Source organism: Elephas maximus, chromosome X (assembly GCF_024166365.1).
Source record: "Elephas maximus indicus isolate mEleMax1 chromosome X, mEleMax1 primary haplotype, whole genome shotgun sequence".
NCBI classification, from domain to species: Eukaryota; Metazoa; Chordata; class Mammalia; order Proboscidea; family Elephantidae; genus Elephas; species Elephas maximus.
Window position 1 is genome coordinate 139895183 of NC_064846.1, and position 19532 is coordinate 139914714.

Genomic DNA, 19532 nt, shown 5'->3' on the forward strand with positions numbered 1-19532 from the left:
TTTTATTATGAGTGTTAGATTTTGTCAAATGCCTTTTCTGCATCAATTGAGATATCGCCTGTATTTTTTCTTCATTCTACTAATTCTATTAATATGGTATACCGCATTAAGTGATTTTCATATGTAGAACCACCGTTGTATTTGTGGGCTAAATCCTTTGCTGAATTTGAGTGACTAGTATTGTGTTGAGAATTTTCACATCTATATTCAAAAGGATATTGGTCTCTAGTTTTCTTTTCTTGTGGTGTCTTCATCTGGGTTTGGTATCAGGGTAATGCAGTCCTCACAAAATGACTTAAGAAGTGTTCCCTGATTTTCTGTTTTTTTAGAAAATCTTGCAAATGATTGTTGTTAATTGTTTTTATTGTGCTTTAAGTGAAAGTTTACAGTTCAAGTCAGTTTCTCATACAAAAACTTATACACATATTGTTATGTGACCCTAGTTGCTCTCCCTATGACGTGACAGCACACTCCTCTCCACCCTATATTTCCCTTGTCCGTTCAACCAGCTCCTGTTCCCCCCTGCCTTCTCATCTTACCTCCAGACGGGAGCTGCCCACATAGTCTCTCATGTGTCTACTCGAGCTAAGAAGCACAATCCTCACCAGTATCATTTTGTCTTATAATCTAGTCTAATCTTTGTCTGAAGAGTTGGCTTTGGGAATGGTTTTAGTTTTGGGCTAACAGAGAGTCCGGGGGCCGTGACCTCTAGGGTCTGTCTAGTCTTAGACCATTAAGTCTGGTCTTTTTACTGGAATTTGAGGTCTGCATCCCACTTTTCGCCTGCTCCATCAGGGATTCTCTATTGTGTTCCTGTCAGGGCAGTCATTGGTAGTAACTGGACAACATCAAGTTCTTCTGGTCTCAGGCTGATGGAGTCTCTGGCTTATGTTGCCCTTTCTGTCTCTTGGGTTCATGTTTTCCTTGTGTTTTTGGTGTTCTTCATTCTTCTTTGCTCCATGTGGGTTGAGACCAATTGATGCATCTTAGATGGCCAGTAGCTAGCTTTTAAGACTCTAGATGCAACTTACCAAAGTGGAATGCAGAACGTTTTCTTAATACATTTTGTTATGCCAATTGACCTAGGTGTCCCCTGAAACCATGGCCCCAAGACTCCTATCCCGGCTACTCTGGTCTTCAAAGCATTTGGTTGTATTCAGAAAACTTCTTTGCTTTTGGTTTAGTCCAGTTGTGCTGACCTCCCCTGTATTGTGTGTTGTCTTTTCCTTCACCTGAAATAGTTTTTGTCTACTATCTAATTAGTGAATACCCTTCTCTCTTCCTCCCCACCCTTGTAACCATCAAAGAATATTCTCTTCTCTGTTTAAACTTTTTCTCGAGTTCTTATTATAGTGGTCTCATACAATATTTGTACTTTTGCGACTAATTTCACTGAGCATAATGCCTTTCAGGTTCCTCCATGTTATGAGATGTTTTATGGATTCATCATTATTCTTTATCGTTGTGTAGTATTCCGTTATATGAATATACTACAATTTGTTTATCCATTCATCTGTTGATGGGCACCTTGGTTGTTTCCTTTTTTTTACTATTGTAAACACTGGTGCAGTGAACATGGGTGTGCATGTATCTATTCCTGTGAAGGCTCTCATTTCTCTAGGATATATTCCAAGGAGTAGGATTGCTGGATCGCATTGTAGCTCTATTTCTAGCTTTTTAAGGAAGCGCCAAATCAATTTCCAAAGTGGTTGTACCATTTTACATTCCCACCAGCAGCATGTAAGTGTTCCAGTCTCTGCACAACCTCTCCAACATTTATTATTTTGTGTTTTTTGGATTAATGCCAGCCTTGCTGGGATGAGATGGTATCTCGTTGTAGTTTTGATTTACATTTCTCTAATGGCTAATGATCTTGAGCATCTCCTCATGTATGTGTTAGCTGCCTGAATGTCTCCTTTGGTGAAGTGCCTGGTCATACCCTTTGCCCATTTTTTAATTGGGTTATTTGTCTTTTTGTTGTTGAGTTTTTGCAGTATCATATAGATTTTAGAGATCAGGCACTGACCAGATTTGTTGTAGCCAAAAACTTTCTCCCAGTCTATAGGCAGCCTTTTTACTCTTTTGGTGAGGTCTTTGGTTGAGCGTGTTTGATTTTTAGGAGCTCCCAGTTATCTAGTTTCTCTTCTAGTGTTTGTGCATTGTTAATAATGTTTTAAAAGTTTATACCATGTATTAGGGCTCCTAGCGTTGTCCCTATTTTTTCTTCCATTATCTTTATCGTTTCAGATTTTATATATAGGCCTTTGATCCATTTTGAGTTAGTTTTTGTGCATGGTTTGAGGTATGGGTCTTGTTTCATTTTTTTGCAGATGGTTATCCAGTTGTCTCAGCACCATTTGTTAAAGAGACTGTCTTTTCCCCATTTAACAGACATTGGGCCTTTGTCAATTATCAGCTGCTCATATGTGGATAGATTTATGTCTGGATTCTCAATTCTGTTCCACTCACTGGTTTATGTGTCTGTTGTTGTACCAGTACCAGGCTGTTTTGACTACTCTGGCGGTATAATAGGTTCTAAAATCAGGTAGACTGAGGCCTCCCACTTTGTTCTTCTTTTTCATTAATGCTTTACTTATCCGGGGCCTCTTCCCCTTCCATATAAAGTTGGTGATTTGTTTCTCCATCTCATTAAAAAATGTCATTGGAATTTGGATTGGGATTGCATTGTATCTATAGATCATTTTGGGTAGAAAAGACATTATCACAAAGTTGAGTCTTCCTGTCCATGAGCATGTTATGTTTTTCCACTTATGTAGGTCTCTTTTGGTTTCTTGTAGTAGTGTCCTGTAGTTTTCTTTGTATATAGGTCTTTTCCATCTCTGGTTAGATTTATCCCTAAGTATTTTATCTTCTTGGGGGCTGTCGTAAATGATACTGGTATTGATTTGGTGATTTCCCCTTGATGTTCTCTTTGTTGGTGTAGAGGAATCCAACTGATTTTTGTATGTTTATCTTGTATCCTTACGCTCTGCTGAACTCTTCTATTAGTTTCAGTAGTTTTCTTGAGGATTCTTTAGGGTTTTCTGTGTATAAGATCATGTCATCTGCAAATAGATACTTTTACTTCTTCCTTGCCAATTTGGATGCCCCTTATTTCTTTTTCTAGCCTAATTGCTCTGGCTAGGACCTCCAGCACAATTTTGAATAAGAGTGGTGATAAAGGGCATCCTTGTCTGGTTCCTGTACTCGAGGGGAACGCTTTCAGACTCTGTCCATTTAGGATGATGTTGGCTGTTGGCTTTGTATAAATGCCCTATATTATGTTGAGGAATTTCCCTTCTATTACTATTTTGCTGAGAGTCTTTGTCATGAATGGATGTTGGACTTTGTCAAATGCCTTTCCTGCATCAATTGATAAGATCCTGTGGTTTTTGTCTTTTGTTTTATGTATATATGATGGGTTACATTGATTGTTTTTCTAATGTTAAACCATCCCTTCATACCTGGTATGAATCCAATTTGGTCATGGTGAATTTTTTTTTGATATGTAGTTGAATTCTATTGGCTAGAATTTTGTTGAGAATTTTTGCGTCTAAGTTCATGAGTGATATAGGTCTGTAATTTTCTCTTTTTTTTTTTGTGGTGTCTTTACCTGGTTTTGGTATTAGGGATATGCTAGCTTCACAGAATGAGTTTGGGAGTATTCCATCCTTTTCTTTAGTAGTTGTGGTACTAACTCTTCTCTGAAAGCTTGGTAGAATTCTCCAGTGAAGCTGTCAGGGCCAGGGCTTTTTTTTGTTGGGAGTTTTTTAATTACCTTTTCAGTCTCTTCTTTTGTTATGCATTTATTTAGTTGTTCTACTTCTGTTTGTGTTAATTTAGGTAGTGTTTTTCTAAAAATTCGTCCATTTCCTCTAAGTTTCCAAATTTGTTATAGTACAATTTTTCATAGTAATCTGATATGATTCTTTTAATTTCAGTTCGGTCTGTTGTGATATCACCCATCTCATTTCTTCCACCTTATTTGCTTCCTTTCCTGTTTTTCTTTAGTCATTTGACCAGTGGCTTATCAATTTTATTGATCTTTTCAAAGAGCCAGCTTTTGGTCTTGTTAACTCTTTCAATTGTTTTTCTGTCCTCTATGTCATTAATTCTGCTCTCATTTTTATTATTTGCTTTCTTCTGGTGCCCGAGGCTTTCTTTTGTAACACTCTATTTGTTCAAGTTGTAGGGGTAAGTCTTTGATTTTGGCCCTTCTTTTTGTGTTAATTCTTTTGGTAGAATTCACCAATAGAAGTCACCAGTTTGGTAGAGCTCACCAGTGAAGTTATCTGGTTCTGGTCTTTTTTTGGTTAGGAGATTTTTGGTTACTGATTTAATTTCTTTATTTGTTATAGGTCTGTTCTGTTACTTCTTGAGTTAGTTTTGATAGTTTATGTATTTCTGGCGATCTATATATATAAAAATTTTTTTTTATATAGTTCATCTAAGTTACTAATATTTTGTCCTACAGTTGTTCATGGTATTGTCTAATAATTCTTTTCATTTCTATAAGATCAGGAGTAATGTCCCTACTTCCTTTTCTGATTTTAGTAATTTGACTCATCTCTGTTTTATTTAGTCTATCTAGGTAAGGGTTTTCAACATCAAGGGTACATACTATTAACATAATTTACGACTATTATTGACCTTGATCACCTGGCTGAGGGTAGTGTTTGTCAGTTTCTCTACTGTAAAGTCACCCTTTTTCCCCCTTTCCATACTGTACACTTTGGAAGTAAGTCACTATGCCCAGCTGCATGTAAGGAGTGGGTGATTTTGCTCCCCTACCTTTAGAGTACAGTATTTACATAATTATTTGAAATTGTTCTACACAGGAGATGTGTATCCTCCCAATTTATTCAATCATATATTTATATCAATGTGGATTCATGAATATTTAATTTAAACATTAGGTTATAGTACAATACTATTTTGTTTAATTTTTCCTCAAATTGTTTCAGCTTTAGCCATTGGGAGCTCTTTCAGTTGGCTCCTGTGTTCCCTTAACACACCCCCATGACTGTGGGACTTTTTTTTTAGTACTTCCTTACTTTTTATCATTTCCCCTTTCCTTTTCTTCAGCCTTAAAATGTAATCCCCAATCTCCTCCGAATTTTCTTATTTCACTCCCCAATTAAAAACCTATTCCAGAATGATGTCTCAGAAATGGGTCCTCTGTTTAGGGCCTATAAGTCTTCAAACAAGGGATCTCTTAGGACTAGGTTCTCCACAGAGGCTCCTCCGAAAGATCTCTGTCAGAGCTTCCTCAGGTTCTAGACCAGAATTTATTACATTGTGGCTGTGTGATTCATGCAGCTTGTTTCTTCAGTAACATCAAAGCAGAGAGAGGGAGTGAGAGCAAGGGTGAGAGAGCAGGAGAGACAAGATGGAAGGTTTTATAACATTACCCCTTTCCAGAAGACACTGCCATTTGTTAACCTGAGGGCAAAATTTATAGCACCCAGAATATAACCCCAAACATCAATCATGTGTACACTATGTTGAATGCATATGCACTTAAATAACGGTCATTGGAAAGAGGTATTGTACTTACCTGTTATCTATAGGATCATTTACACATGAAAAACAATGCAGCCTCTTAAATATGTAAAATAGAATTTAATTTTGTACTTAAAATGACCACATAGGAGGAAAAAATGCTGTCTCACAGTAACACATTTTTTTTCCTTCTCCGCAACACATGAGGTTGCCATGAGTCAAAATTGACTTGTTGGCAACTGGTTTGGGTTTATTATTATTAAAGTAATTCAGGATTCACAGAATCCCCCTAAATAAAAATCCATGAAAAATAGGAACTGTATTGTAATCAGTAGTTTGATCAAATGTGTCACAATCCCTTTGATATATTAATTTATAATATAGCCCTAGAAAAATATTTTAAATATCACTCTGACCTTTTCCACTTTGTTGTTGTGAGCTGACATCAAATGATTCCTACTCATGGTGACCCCATGTGTGCAGAGTAGAACTGTTCCATAGGGTTTTCAAGGCTGTGACCTTTCAGAAGCAGATCGCCAGGCCTTTCTTCTGAGGTGCCTCTAGGTGGTTTCAAACTGACAACATTTTGGCTAGTAGCCGAGTACCTAACCATTTTTGCCATTGCATAAATATCCAGTATCACTTGATTAACTCTGCATTGTCCTGTCTTCAATCTCTCTCTGCCTGTGATATCTTTCTTTGTCAAGGCAGACATTCTGCTGACAGTCTCTGTTATGTATATCTTCAAATATTTCACAATCAATGTGCAGTGTGTTCAATCGTAATTAATGTGTGGTATTAAAAATACTGAATTCTTAATTTGAAAGTGGAGATATTATTTTTTAAAAAAACTTTATATTAGGCTGAAATCCTTATATAATTTTACATTTAGGCAAACTACGTTGAGCTATATAAAAGTTACTTTTTTTTTTAGTTGAAAAGGGTAAATATGTAAGTGTGTTGGAAAACTTTTTTTTATGATTTTAATAGCATGCCACATTCCATAGGCCCTTGTAGTTTTATTCAATTTGTTATGACTGATCTTTCTTTGTAACTACGCTCCTCCTCACATGCCCACACCCCTGAATTCCTGGGGTAACATAGAGAAGATGAAGTCTTATCTGTCGCATAAATACTCAGAAACATTTATTGACCTCATGATGCCCACTGGGCAGGTTACGTGAAACCCGAAGTCTCCATCAATGTGGTAAATGCTCCCAGAATTACATGTAGTTTGAGCCTCCTCCACATTGCAAGGCTTCCTCTCACTTCATCTCCCTCCTTCTCCTTATTACTGCAAAACCCTCAATCCACAAGCACTGATTTTTTTTTTTCAAAAGAAATATAGGGAGAAAATCTAAAGATGAGAATTTTTTACCCTGTTGGTAGCTATCATGGGGTCTCCTCTAGGTTCCATTCCACTTGCTTTGGGGGTACTAACATTTTAGCACCAGGGTGCAACACCTCAAATGCCATATATCAGCTGAGGGAAAAGGAATTCCCATTTCTCACACCCATGTTAACTTTATGGACCCCCTCCCTCTTCAAAGAAGCCATAAAATATGAAGAAAGATTATAGTAAGTTTTAGTTTGCCACATTCAGGCTGGATTTTCAGTAATTATAACTGCATTTTTTCTTTTCCTATAATTCTGTTCACTCCTTCCTACACACTTTAATTCACTAACAGTATAAAGTCATTTTTGTAGACATAGTGAGCGAACACTTGAGAATGGGCTTGATGTCTGCATTCAAAGAACTCATATTTCATGTAAAAGACAAACTTGCATAGGGTGCGGGCATAGCACAGAGACTTTGTGTCACTTTGTAGTAGAGGCCCCCTTCAGGTGGAAGAGCAAAACTTGCTGAGAATACCACATATTTATAAGAATTAGAAAAATGCATCCTTTCCGTGGATGCAGTCCTGTTCTGGGACCACTTGCCCTTCAACAAGATGCCTCTTTGCAAGGCATAACCTTTGTTAGTATAAATGGTGTCCATGAACATGTCCACTAATTTCTATAAAACAGTGAGATTGTATCAATTTCTAGAATAATGAATGCCTTTCTATATAATGGCAGAGGGAGGGGTTAACTGATTAATGGAGGATTTAGGTCAAGGAGGATGAGTAGAAATTTTCCAGTAAAACTGAGTTTGGACAGGGATCAAGGTGTGTTGGGAAAGAGATTCCAAGAAGACAATGAGACAAGATTTTAAGCATGAAATTCCACGGACACTTGAATGGCCAATTTTGAGAATGATTTGTGGGAAGTGATAGAAATTGGGTTGGATGGATAAGTTAGACTGGTATTGAGGAGGAGCCGTGCATTTTCCGTTGAATAATTTCAGTTTTGTTTTATTGAAAACAGGAACCTAGTGGAAGGTATTGCTCATGGCATGATCTGATTTCATGTTTGTTTTAGAAGGAGTTTTGAGAGCTAATGTTGAGGCAGATTAAGGGTTGGAGATACAAACAGTTGGCAGCAGACTGGCAAGGAGACTCTTGCAATCCACTGCGCCACACCACAACATTCTATACTAGCTTCTGCTTTTTCTTCTGTAACCAGGGATGTCAAGGACCAAAATTTGATTACTAACAATAGAGACAGAGAGAAGGATGTGAGAAGCAGTGGTGAAAGAAGGGGTGACAATATTGGTTTTGAGGGAAGGAAGAGGGAGAAGAAAGGAGCAAGAGAAGTGTAAAGGTGAATCTTGATGCAAAGGTCAACCTTAATGATTGTTTAGGTGACAGTCACACTTGAAGGGGAGCACATTTTTATTTACTTGCAGAGCAATTTGGTGATAAAGTTTTAAATAGAAACTGTTCTTTCAACAAATGTGGTGGTGAAAAGAAGGAGAGACTGCTAATTGCATTGCCCTAATGACTTCTGGAGTCTAGGCACAGCTTCCTGGTATTTTCTGAGAGGATCTCATATAGAATATTATGTTTTATTTTTATTTTTTTTGGTTTTGATTTTTGTTTTTGCCTAAGTCAATTAACTCTGTTTTTCCCCTCCTTGCTGTCAAGTCAGTTTCAACTCACAGAGACCCTGCTGGACAGAGTAGAACTGCCCCATAGAGCTTCCAAGGCTGTAATCTCATTTTGAATTTTATTGTGTTTCAGGTGAAAGTTTACAGTGCAAATTAGTTTCTCACTCAAAAATTTGTATACAAATTGTTTTGAGACATTTGTTGCAATCCCTGCAACGTGTCAGCGCTTTCCCTCTTTCCTTTTCCACCCCGGGTTCTCCATGTCCATTTGTCTAGGTTTCTGTCCCTTCCCACCTTCTCTTCTTTGCTTTTGGGCAGGTGTTGCCCATTTGGTCTCATATACTTGACTGAACTAAGAAGCAAGTTCCTCACATGTGTTATTGTTTGTTTTATAGGCCTGTCTAATCTTTGGCTAAAAGGTGGACTTCAGGAGTGGCTTCAGTTCTGAGTTAGGGTGTCTGGGGCCATAGTCTTAGGGGTTCCTCCAGTCTCCATCAGACCAGTAAATCTGTTCTTTTTTAGTGAACTTGAATTTTCTTCTACTTTTTTCTACCAGTCTATCTGGAACCCTCTATTGTGATCCCTGTCAGAGCCGTCAGTGATGGTAGCCGGGCACCAGAGAGTTCTTCTGGGCTCAGGGTGGTGGAGGCTGTGGTTCATGTGGTCCATTAGTGCTCTGGACTAATATTTTTCCTTGCGTCTTTGGTTTTCATTCCCCTTTTTTCAGAATGTAGTGGGACCAACAGATGTATTTTAGATGGTTGTTCACAAGTTTTTAAGACCCCAGACGCTACTCAACAAAGTAGGATGTAGAATATTTTCTTTATGAACTCTGTTATGCCAACTGACCTAAATGTCCCCCGAGACCATGGTTCCCAGCCCTCAGTGCCATTAACTAGGTCCCTCAAGGTATTTGGATGTGTCTCAGAAGCTTCTATGGCTTTGCCTTTGTCAAGTTGTGCTGACTTCCCCTATAATGTCTGTTGTCTTTCCCTTCACCAAAGTTAACACTTTTCGACTATCTAATTAATCATTTCCCCTCCTCAACTCTCCCCTTCCTCGTAACCATCAAAGTTATGTATTTTTATTAAACAACTCATTTATATCTTACGTCACTTAAATATATTGTGCCTTATAAATAGTCTGTGGAATAATCTCTCAGGTATGCAGTTAAGATTCTGTAAAGATTGTGCTAAAATGACTGAATTCTTCAGTGTGGGTATACATATATTTTTATGAATTTTCCTCTCACCCTCACTGAATCTCCAAGCTTATCTCTCTGACTTGTTTATTCAATGAAAAATTTATTATTTTAAAAGAACATTAATTATTCTGTTCTGGTCAGGCTCATTGTATAATTTTGTAATAGTCAAATAATCATCTAGAATGGTTAATGACCTCTCACTACTTTATGGAATTTATTGTGTTAGAATTTTAGTTTAGCTCTCATGTGCCATCGAAATCATGTAATATTGTTCAGTGAATTCAAACAAATAAATAACAAAACCTGGCAATATCTGAGCCTAAGGTAAGAGAATAAGTAGAATTTAAGGTCCATAAGACATCCTGGAAATTGTCTATCTAGGTCAGTGTCTTTATGTACCTAGAGGGAGTTCATGACTTGTCCAAGGTTACCCAGCTAATTAGTGGCAGAGTGGGATTTTTATTGTTTATGTCCCTTCTCTCTGGGTAATTAACAGCAGGTCTTACAAAACTTAAAGCAACTTTGCTATTCGGAGATTGCATTTAACTAGCTACACAGAAGGAAAAAAAATATATTTTCTACGAGGATTTCTTAGAATCGATAACAGCTTTGTCATCTATCTGGAGAACATAATTCCAATTAAGCATGCCTACTGGAAAATGTAAAATTAAGAGCAGAAAGGAACATGTACAGTCGACTGTTAGAACACCTCACAGTGACAACTGTCTGCTGTGGGTCAGAGAATTTCATTTCCTCGGTCACAACCTCTAGATTTGGAATGTGTAAGCGGCTTCACTATTTTACAACACTTCTTTATTAAATTTCCATTCCTCATGTGGTCTTACTTTATTTCCAGAAGAGTGACAGATTTGAATTTCCTGAATAGTTTTTGACAAAAGTAAAACCATCGTTTTTCATTTTATTAAATACATATAGGTAAATAAGTTAGACAAAATCATTTTTAAAGAAATGATAATATACTATCCGTGTACAATATGGAATTAAATGGAATTCAACGAAGCCTTAGTTACTGATATTTTAACAAAAAATTGTCTAATTAATGGCTAGGTGGCTGTTTACAATTTATAATAGAGGAAATATTCTGCCTAATAGCAGTTTAACCCTGGCGGCGTAGTGGTTAAGTGCTACAGCTGCTAACCAAAGGGTCAGCAGTTCGAATCCACCAGGCGCTCCCTGGAAACTCTATGGGGCAGTTCTACTCTGTCCTATAAGGTCGCTATGAGTCGGAATTGACTCGACAGCATTGGGTTTTGGGTAATAGCAGTTTGCTTCCTTTAAATTGATTCTCTTGGTTTAAGTATTCCTTTGCATGGGGTAGACAAACTCTAGTTCAGGTTTCATTCAGGTACACACAAAAGATACAGTTAATTATAATAATTTAATACTCAAGAAGTCTAAATTCTTATGAGTACAATATTTTGGGGGAAAACAAGTGAATTTTAAAAAATAATATGGATGCCAATAAGTTCAAATACAATTTAAAAAGTCCTGTTTTCTCCTAGCTCTACTTTGTTGAACTGATTCACTTCTTCTCTATTCTAGTTATTATTAAAAATTATCCATCATTAGTATTGGGGGCTACAATATATTTGTAGTAAAACAAACAAAACAAAAAAATGAGGCTACTTGCTTGGGCACTCAGAGCCTTTTGTTTTAAGAGCAGATTGCTGCCTGAAAAAAGTGCTATAATAAAATTATATATACTATTTATTTCCAGGAGTATAGGAATTTAAATCATGAACAATTTTAAAAATTCAAACTTTCCCAGGTTTAATTTTGTCACCACAAACTGAAGATAATGGAAAATCTTAATGATACTATAGAGAAATTTCATATATGAAAGTACACTATCAAATGATCTATATCATAAACACATCTCAGTTTGGGGGTGGTGGTAGTGAATAGGGTCACTATGAGTCCGAATTGACTCGATGGCAATGAGTTTATGAGTTGGTGGTGGTGAACAACGAAGCTAGACATAAATTGACCTCAAATTTGAAACTTGTTAATTCTAATAGTTTTTTATTAAAATTTTAATTTCCACAATTTCACTTATTATCTATGTTATTTGTGATATTCGGATATGCAGTCATGCGTATCTTAATGTCCTTTATATGTTCTGTGAAATAGTACGTTATGTGATTTGGGTGTTGTATGAACACCACATTATATACAGGCAGTCTCTGGGTTATGAATGTCCAACTTAATGGACAGCTCGTACTTAAGAACAGACTGCCATAAAGCCTATTATATTAAAGATTTGAATTAAATACATACAATGGTTCGTAACAATGAACACACGCACTACTTTGTGACACTCATGAAGACATTGCATGGTTTGGAAGTGTTTAAGTGTTACATCTGCTACATCCCATTCTCTGATCAGGATTTCTGAACTCTATTATAATCTTATAGGACCACAGGACATATATACGTTCGAACGTTGCCCAAATGGATGTCATGCAGCATATGACTATATATACATTTATATGTGTGTGTATATATATTATTAATTAGTTCATTTACCTTTATATCCTTTAAGTATATATTACCCGCTCAAACATATCTGTGGAATAATTCTCAGGCATGCAGTCAATATTGTTTTAATATGGTGGGACACTTCAAACTAGTTACAATTTTAGCTTCAAAGCTGGATTTGATACCCTTTGGTTTTCTGGTAGTTGTGTGCATGCCTGTTACAAGCCCATTCAGTTGCAAGATTCTCCCCTGTCTGGCCTAAACCTAAACTTCTCAACCTTCATTTCATCAGTCCTGTAAAGTCTTGGCCCCACTGAAGATCATTTAAGCCAGGATTTGCAATTTCATGGGATCCTCAAGTGATTTGTATGCAGTTTAAAGTTTTGGAGGCCCTGCTTTCAAAGAAGTCCCCACTCAGGGATTCTGAACTTAGTTAAGGAGAGTATTTCTTTAAAAAGACTATTGCAGGCATCTCAGAATCAAATAGAAAAAGGCTTTTGTTTTATAAGAAGGGGTAAGTTGGATTAGGAGTCCCTGGGTGGTACAAATAGCTAACATACTTGGCTCTTAACTGAAAGGTTGGAGGTTCGAGTCCATCCAGAGGTGCTTTGGAAGAAAGGCCTGGCAGTCTATTTTCAGACAATCAGCCATTGAAACCCTATGGAGCACAGTTCTACCCTGACACACATGGGGTCGCCAGGATTTAGAGCTGACTCATGGCGACTGGGTTAAGTCCATTATCTGTCCTCCATTCCCATCTAGACCTTAGTCAGCCCCAGGATGGTGATGGCCATATGGACCCTGCTGCTCTTCAGAGTGCCTGTGATCGATCTTTGCCCATACTTGTTATCTGACATTTGTTGCACTGCAAAAGCCAAAGCCTTTTGCTTGACTTCATTAGTGGACATTTAAAGCTCCACATCTCGGATTTGACAGAGCTAACATTTCAAATATACACTAAATCTCCCTTATTAAACACTAGGAAAGCAAAACCACTGAATTACTCTCTCTTAAACAATGTACGACGGACTTACTGATGAAGATTAAAGCCTTCAGTATAGATTACACCTGAGTGTAGAGAAAATGAAAATCCTCATATCTGGACCAATAAGCAACATCATGATAAATGGCAAAGAAATTGAAGTTGTCAAGGCTTTTATTCTTCTTGGATCAACAGTCAACGCCCACTGAAGCAGCAGTCAAGAAATGAAATGATATATTGCATTGGGCAGATCTGCTGCAAAAACCTCTTTAAAGTGTTAAAAAGCAAAGATGTCACTTTGATGAATAACGTATATCTGACCCAAGCCATGGTATTTTCGATATGTATGTGAAAGCTGGACAATGAAAAAGGAAGACAAAAGTAGAATTGATGTGTTTGAACTGTGGTATGGGCCAAGAATATTAAATATTAATATATCACGGAATGCTCAAAGAATGAACAAATATGTCTTAGATGAAGTTCAGCCAGCATGCTCCTTAGAAGCGAGCATGGTGAGACTTTGTCTTGCTTACTTTGAACATGTCATCAGGAGGGACCAGTCCCTAGAGAAGGATATCATGCTTGGTAAAGTAGAAGGTCAGAAAAAAAGAGGGTGACTCTCGGGCGGGACCAAGATGGCTGACTAGGTAGAAAAAAAAAAAAGAAGCTACCGCTTATCCTTCTTGCAACGAAGACTCGAAAAAACAAGTGAACCGATTACATACAGGACACTCTACGAATCCTGTCCATCAAACACAGAACTAAGGGGTTGACCTGAGTGACAGGGGAGCGAAAAGCCACACGCTGAGGCAGTGACCACTTCCGGAGCCAGTGTGCCACGCCGCAGCCTTGAGCCCTCGCGGTTCCCTGGTGCCAGAGTGTGGGGCTGATTGTGGCTTACTGAAATGGGGCAAGCATGGATGTAGGCCTAACCCTTGGGACCAACCTTGGAGTGGACCCAGCCAGCACACGCAGGCTGCACACTGACGCAGCTGACAGGCAAATGAAAAACCACTGGGAAGCAGTGACTGGTTTTGGAGCCTGGAGTACAGCTTCCCAGACAGGAAACCTTGGCACTGGACTTTGGACTAAGCATGGAGGAGCTGATTGTGGCTTCCTGAGATGGCGCAACCACGGGATGCAGCCCTAACCCTCTGGGGCAGTCTCAGCAGGGATCCAGCCAGTGCACGCAAGCTACACACCCCTCTGGAATCTCAGAAAAAACAGTCCTCACCAAACAAGGTAAGCAACTTTGTCTATTTGCTGCGATACTCTCTACTATCTCTCTGATCCCTCCCCTCCCTGCCCCAGCTGACTTCATTAACGTTGGAATTCCCTGGGCCAGAGAGTGAAGTGCACTGCGGGTTTTTTTTCCTCCTTTCTTTTCTAACCCATTCTCCTGGCCTGAGAAAAGCAGCATTTAACAATCAAAGGAGAAATCCTTCCCTGACTTCCCTAAACTGAAATAACAATACAGAACCAGCTCCATCCAGGCATAAGAGACCCACAGTCTTTGGCTTTCATCCCTACAGGTAACCAGGTGGCTATTATAATGCAAAGGCAATTCTGATAGAGATCTGACTGTAATTGTTTTAGCTGAGCAGTGGAAAGGTAAGTTTTGGAGGTCAGATACCTCTCTACCTATTAAACAGAGCCCACACTGATCCACACCAGGGAACTGAGGGCTGAGGCTCCACCCACACCAGCTAGGCACCTGCTAAAGGGGACTGAGGATAGTGACGCCTACCAATCTATAGAGGTACAAGCATTGAGTGCCTAAGGTACAGCTGCAGAGCCCACCCACCAGAGCGCTCTAGAGAATAGAGCCACTCCTACCTGACTGACACTTGGGGGAAGGCTGTCAGCATTCCTGCCCTCCTCAAAGTATGACCCCCTGCCGCTACTAGAAACTGGTGCATACAACCATCACCACTACTCCTCTAAGTTAATAGGTAAGAGCCTATACCACACACTGCGTGACCTGCTATCAGGACACCTGAGCTGATTCTAGTCAAGAATACTGAATGGACTCATAGGCTTATATACCTGGTAACAGCTAAGACCAGCTGGTAACAGGACATAAGTGATTCAAAAGCTACAGCAATCAAGATAATGCAATCTAGTAACCCATCTGGGTGTATTTTAACAAAACAAAACAAGAAGATAAGACTCAGTGAGCAAATATAAAAGAAAATATTACAATATCTTATAGATGGCTCAGAGAGAGCAGTCGATATCAAATCACATAAAGAAGCAGATCATGATTGCTTCTACAAACCCCCAAATCAAAGCATCAAAATCATTCCCAAATGAAGATACAATCCTGGAATTGCCAGATGTAGAATATAAAAAACTAATATACAGAATGCTTCAAGACATCAGGGATGACCTCAGAAATGAAATAAGGCAATCTACAGAAAAAGCCAAGGAACACACTGATAAAGCAGTTGAAGAAATCAAAAAGATTATTCAAGAACATAGTGAATAAATAAGCTACAAGAATCCATAGAGAGACAGCATTCAGAAATCCAAAAGATTAACAATTACAAAATTAGACAACTCAATAGGAACTGAGGAGCAGAATCAAGCAGTTGGAATGCAGAGTGGGGGAGCAGGAGGATAGGGCAATTGACACCAATATAGTTGAAGAAGAATCAGATAAAAGAATTTAAAAAATGAAGAAACTCTAGAATCATGTGGGACTCTATCAAGAAGAATAACTTGCATGTGATTGGAGTTCCAGAACAGGAAGGGATAAGAGAAAATACAGAGAGAATAGTTGAAGATCTGTTGGCAGAAAACTTCCCTGACATCGTGAAAGATGAAAGGATATTTATCCAAGATGCTCATTGTACCCATTTAAGATTGATCCAAAAAGAAAATCACCAAGACATATTATCATCAAACATGCCAAAACCAAAGATAAAGAGAAAATTTTAAAAGCAGCCAGGGAGAAAAGAAAGATCTCCTTCAATGGAGAATCAATAAGAATAAGTTCAGACTACTCAGCAGAAACCAGGCAGTCAAGAAGGCAATGGGATGAAATACATAGAACACTGAAAGAGAAAAACTGCCAGCCAAGAATCATATATCTGGAAGAACTCTCTCTCAAATATGAAGGTGAAGTTAAGACATTTACAGATAAACACAAGCTTAGAGAATTTGCAAAAACCAAACCAAAACTGCAAGAATTACTAAAGGAAATTCTTTGGTCAGAAAATCAATAATGTCAGATACCAACACAACACAGGGTCACAGAACAAAACATTCTGATATCAACTCAGATAGGGAAATCACAAAAACAAAATAAGATTAATTTAAAAAAATTGCTCAAAACAGGGAATCATTGATGTCATTATGTAAAAGATTACAGTAGTCAAAAAAAGAGGGACTAAATACAGGAGGCATAGATCTTACATATGGAGAGGAAACCAAGGCGATATACGACGATACAAGATAGGTTTTTACTTAGTCAAATCAGGGTAAATATTAAGGTAGCCACAAAGAGGTCTAACAATTCCATACTTCAAAATAAAACCAAGATAAACGTAACAACTCAGCAAAAATAAATTCAACTACTATGAAAAGGAGGAACATGATTTACACAGAAAAACTTCTCAGCACAAAAAAGTAAGTGGAAAAATGAAACTGTCAATAACACACAAAAAAAGCCATCAAAATGACAGCACTAAACACATACTTATCTATAGTTACACCAAATGTAAATGGATTAAATGCACCAATAAAGAGACAGAGAGTTGGAGAATGGATAAAAAAGCACAATCCATCTATATGCTGCCTACAAGAGACACACCTTAGACTTAGAGACACAAACAAACTAAAACTTAAAGGATGGAAAAAAATATATAAAGCAGACAACAATGAAAAAAGAGCAGGAGTGGCAATATTAATTTCTGACAAAATAGACTTTAAAGTTAAATCCACCACAAAGGATAAAGAAGGACACTACATAATGATTAAAGGGACAATTTACCAGGAAGATATAATCATATTAAATATTTATGTACCCAATGATAGGGCTGCAAGATTCATAAAACAAACTTTAACAGAATTGAAAAGTGAGATAGACACCTCCACAATTATACTAGGAGACTTCAACACACCACATTCAGTAAAGGATGGGACATCCAGTAAGAAGCTCAATACAGACACAGAAGATCTAATTGCTACAATCAACCAACTTGACCTCATAGACTTATAGAGAACACTCCACCCAACAGCTGCAAAGTATACTTTCTTTTCAAGTGCACATGGACTATTCTCTAGAATAGATCACATAATAGGTCATAAACAAGCCTTTGCAGAATCCAAACATTGAAATATTACAAAGCAGCTTCTCAGACCATAAGGCCATAAAAGTAGAAATCGATAATAGAAAAACCAGGGAAAAGAAAATATATTCTTGGAAACTGAACAATACCCTACTCAAAAAAAGACTGGGTTATAGAAGACATTAAGGAGGGAATAAAGAAATTCGTAGAATTCAGCAAGATTGAAAACACTTCCTATCAAAACCTTTGGGACACAGTGAAAGCAGTGCACAGAGGTCAATTTATATCAATAAATGCAAACATACATAAAGAAGAAAGAGCCAAAATCAAAGAACTGTCCCTACAACTTGAACAAATAGAAAGAGAGCAAGAAAAGAAACTTTCAGGCACCAAAAGAAAGCAAATAATAAAAATTAGAGCAGAATTAAATGAATTAGAGAACAGAAAAACAATTGAAAGAGGTAACAAGGCCAAAAGCTGGTTCTTTGAAAAAATTGGCCAAACTGACTAAAGAAATACAGGAAAAGAAATAAATAACCCGAATAAGAAATGAGATGGGCCATATCACAACAGTCCCAAAAAATTGTAGTCTAACAAATTTGAAAACCTAGAAGAAATGGATGAATTCCTAGAAACACACTACCTACCTAAACTAACGCAAACAGAAGTAGAACAACTGAATAGACCCATAACAAAAAAAAGATTGAAAAGGTAATTAAAAACTCCCAGCAACAAAAAAAAGCCCTGGCCCTGAGGGCTTCACTGCGGAGTTCTACCAAATTTTCAGAGAAGAGTAAACACCACTACTACTAAAGGTATTTCAGAGCATAGAAAAGGACAGAATACTCCCAAACTCATTCTATGAAGCTAGCATAACCCTTATACTAAAAGCAGCTAAAGACAAAACAAATTACAGACCTTTTATCCCTCATGAACATAGATGCAAAAATCCTCAACAAAATTCTAGCCAATACAATTCAACAACATATCAAAAAAATAATCCACCACGACCAAGTGAAATTCATACCAGGTAAAAATTTTTTTTTTTTTTTATGCAAGGACGGTTCAATATTAGAAAAAACAATTAATGTAATCCCGTCGCAGGATGCTGTGCTCAGCTCCCCTGCACCCAGTCCAAAGCCCGGTGCCAAGGTCTCCTGACTGGGACGCTGGCTCCAGGCTCCGAAAACAGTCGCTGCTTCCCCGTGGTTGTTCGTTCTCAGTCTCTGTCACTCAGGTCAACTCTTTAAATCTGTGTTTGTTGGCCAGGGTTCATAGATTATCAAGTATGTGATCGATTCACTTGTTTTTCCAAGTCTTTGTTGCAAGAGGGATCCGAGGTAGCGTCTACTTAGTCAGCCATCTTGGCCCCTGGCTCCAGATCTAGTTTTTAATAGCAGTACAGAGCACTGATGACAATTTTGTGAAAATATAAAAGCAACTATATCTCACCCCTTTACACACCTCCAAAAATCCCTACTCTCCAGGTTTCATATTTTTAGCTCCTTCAACCATCATATGATGTGGGGTTACAACAATTCAACCTCCTACATACTCTCCCCTAGACACAATCTAGTTCAAAAAGCCAGCCCTCCACGTGTGAGTCAACCAGGTTGAAAGTGCTACTTGTTTGTTCAGGCACATGTTCAACTGAATTAAACAAAGTCAGAACACCTATTATGCACAAGACATTGAAAAATGCATGATTAAAATTCTGTAGATACCTAGGAATTCACAATCTGGTGGGACTTGGGCACTGGCATTATTTTAAGCTCTGCAAATTCTTCTAATGTGCAGCCAGAATTGAGAACTACTGTGAATTTAATGGAAACCCTGGTGGCATAGTGGTTAAGTGCTACGGCTGCTAACCAGAAGGTCAGCAGTGAATTTAATGGCTACGGTAGAATACATAAACTTATAAAATATAGAAATTTGTTTCAAATTTATTAAGGTTTAAAAAAGAGCTTTCTGAAAAAAAATTAGTACAAAATCATCATTTTTCTCCTTAAAAATAGTATTACCTATCAAGTATCCGGAGCCCCTGGTGGTGCAGTGGTTAAGTAC